This window comes from Eurosta solidaginis, chromosome X, assembly GCF_040869045.1.
Source record: "Eurosta solidaginis isolate ZX-2024a chromosome X, ASM4086904v1, whole genome shotgun sequence".
NCBI classification, from domain to species: Eukaryota; Metazoa; Arthropoda; class Insecta; order Diptera; family Tephritidae; genus Eurosta; species Eurosta solidaginis.
Window position 1 is genome coordinate 46,892,288 of NC_090324.1, and position 3,221 is coordinate 46,895,508.

The 3,221-nt window shown below is 44.1% G+C and overlaps 1 pseudogene; it reads right to left on the reverse strand.

Moving 5' to 3' along the window:
- Positions 1 to 1,761: 1,761 nt before the first annotated feature.
- On the reverse strand, positions 1,762 to 2,366 carry LOC137234905 (acid phosphatase type 7-like; annotated as a pseudogene).
- Between the last annotated feature and the right edge of the window lie 855 nt (positions 2,367 to 3,221).

The following is a 3,221-nucleotide window of genomic DNA, read 5'->3' on the forward strand; positions in this document are numbered from 1 at the left end:
GAACCCAATACTGGATACCGAATGTCAAGACCATGATCAGAGCCATCATCCACAATTGCAAAACCTGCATTATTCACCGGAAGCAGGCACAGTCCCAACTTATGGGTACCCTTCCCTGCGAACGGACTACTTTTACCCGCGCTTTCACCAATACCGGGGTAGACTTTACGGGGCCTTTCGACATCAAAAGCTACCGCGGTAGAGGATGTCGACTGTCAAAAGGCTACGTATGCCTTTTTGTCTGTTTCTCCACTAAGGCCATTCACTTAGAGGCCACTAGTGACCTCAGCACCCCATGCTTTCTCGCAGCCTTCTCGCGTTTTATCGCGAGAAGAGGATGTCCGAAGAACATCTACTCCGACAATGGTACAAACTTTGTCGGAGCATCAAGATCTTTACGATCCGAATTTAAAGCCTTTCTGGCCGAAAGCCGAGACAAAACAGTCTCAAAGTATAGCCATCAAGCATTGAGCTGGCATTTTATTCCCGCCGCCGCTCCACATATGGGCGGCCTGTGGGAAGCGGGAGTGAAGAGCTTCAAAAGCCACTTCAAAAAGATTGCTTCTCCCCACAAATATACTATGGAGGAGTTCCAAACACTTTTGTGCAGGATTGAGGCGTGCCTCAACTCGCGCCCTCTCAGTCCAGGATCGAATGACCCAACGGACCTGGAACCACTAACCCCCGGACATTTCCTAACCGGCAGCCACCTGCTGGCTCCACCAGAGCCAGATGCCAGTGAGAGCTCTGCCTCGATGATCAATCGATGGCAGAAACTCAAAGCCCTCCATCACACTTTCTGCAAACGATGGAAGGTGGAATATCTATCCGAACTTCAAAAACGAGTGAAGTGGAAGCATCCCAAAGAAAATATAAAAGTGGGAGATCTCGCTGTCCTCAAAGAGGACAACTTATCTCCCAACGAGTGGAGGCTCGGTAGAGTCGTCAACGTACACCCCGGTGAAGATAACCGAGTACGTGTAGTCGACCTCTTTACCGAGAAGGGTCAAGTCAGACGACCTTTGGTCAAACTGATCCTCCTTCCCAACGGAGGAGACGGATTGCGAGAAGGCCAATAGCTCCTCGTAACAATCCTTCCGTTCCTCTCCCTCACTCCACTTCCCTATCGATAATCCACCAAAAACCCAGCGCTCCCCCACCGAGGCCAACCAATCACCCTAATGCAGATCCCCATCTGCCACAAAACAATTATTTTTCATTTTCAAAATCAAACCCCACTTCACTCACTCACCCCGAGCGAGGACACCAGAACCCTAACGCAGACTCAGGGTCTGCCACGGAACGGAGATGCACTCAGCCAAAGGAACGAGGCCAAGCAATAACCTAACGCAGATTCGATATCTGCCACAGAACCGAAAGGCATTCGGCCCACTAGATTTTAATTTAAAAAAAAAAAAAAAGACAGGTGTTTTCAGCTCATCAGAATAAAGCTGCTCTGAAATTTCTTTAGCTTTTTCTGTACTCATTGTGCCTTCCAATTATTAAATATTTGCCTCTTCTGTTAAAGAAAACTGCGTTTTTGTTGTTTTTATACATAACTGCCATGCTTGTCTTTGATAATCCAAAAAGCATCAATTATACCACCGTTTTTATCATCAGAAACTTGTTCAAAGTAAAGATGTGTATGATTATGTGCCCTCATACGTGTATAACCATAATCCTGGCTGTGAAAGGCACTCCACTTAGGCAAATCATTTACGAATGGCTCTCGTCCCCCCTTACAACCAAGCGAACCTGTAATCAAATGCACCGGTGCACTACCATGTATGGTACATAAGCCGCAATCGATTCCACTTGTCGCATAAACTCATCTCCCACACGCGCATTCTGCGTATTCATGTCGTAGGCAAAGTCACCCAAATGATTGATCGCATCGTACATGCCCTTTTGGTATCCTGTTGTAAGCGCGCCAACGATTTTGCATTTTCATTGCCCATATCGCCTTAGAACGCCACTGTTGGCGCCCAATTATCACCGACAGGCACTGTGCGAAATTCAAAAGGCGGTGACCAGCCCAATTGACCACCACAATGGTAGACATAGGAATGAGTGTATAAAAGATTTGATAATCTGACCCTATGTATGTATTGTGACTTTTGTTTATCGCCACCATCCACAAATCTCTGGGATGTGCCATTGGCTTGCTGTGGTAAGCCATCTAAACCATATTCAACAATTGATTCGATGGCATCGTCAGGTGTTTACCATGTTACCACAACTTCATTGGATTGTTCACCCAATGCTAGATGCACTTGTTCCGGTTGATAATGAAAAACTTTCTCCACATTTTGCGCAGCAACGCTGATAATTAATACAATTACAAAGCAAAATTGCAGCGAAGGCATCGGAATTCCAGATGACTTTTAACACTTAAACACGAAGTTGCAGGCTGTTTTGCACTTAGTATATATATAGTATAACGATTTGCTTTAATTTCACAAATGCAACCTGTGAAAGTTGCATAAAAATGCACAACCGAATTTTGTGCAATCCAATCAATTTAAATTACATTAGCACACAAGAATCCTATTTATTCATTGCCTTAATATGCTATACCGTCAAAATGGACGACTCTTTAGCTTGAGTAGATTGTTTTAATTGATCTTTGTCTCCTCTGACAAATCGTATCATCTCGTCGATCTGGTTGGTCCCACTTGAAGCACACTCCAGAAGCTCTAGACAGCCTTGCAGCCCCAACAAATCGTATGTCAAACTAACGTCGCGTTCCAAAACACCAGCCAATCTTATAGTCTTTACCCAATTCACCAGTAAATGCGTGAAACTTGGGCGTATAAACATCACAATCACGCAAACACGAACATGCATGCGTAATACATATGACCTGTGTAGTATGTATCTCCGTACATAAAACACATAATGTGATACAAATTATCAATAATCTAATTAGTGGCAGAATCCAGCAGTTACTTTTAGCAAATTCTCAGTAATGGAATTAACTGATTTTATGGTTTCGAATGTATTAACAACTATAACTGAATTGCCGCTGAGTGAACTACTGGGTATTCCCATATTAATGCTACTACCCACATTCTCTGTAATCGGTATGGGTATTGTACTATTAGTACCCATAATGCAACGACTCAATGCGGCATCATGACTTCGCATATGGGCATTCAAACCGTTTTGGGCACAGAACCTAAGAACTAGCGAAGCATATGGCAGAAAGAATCGTTATTTGT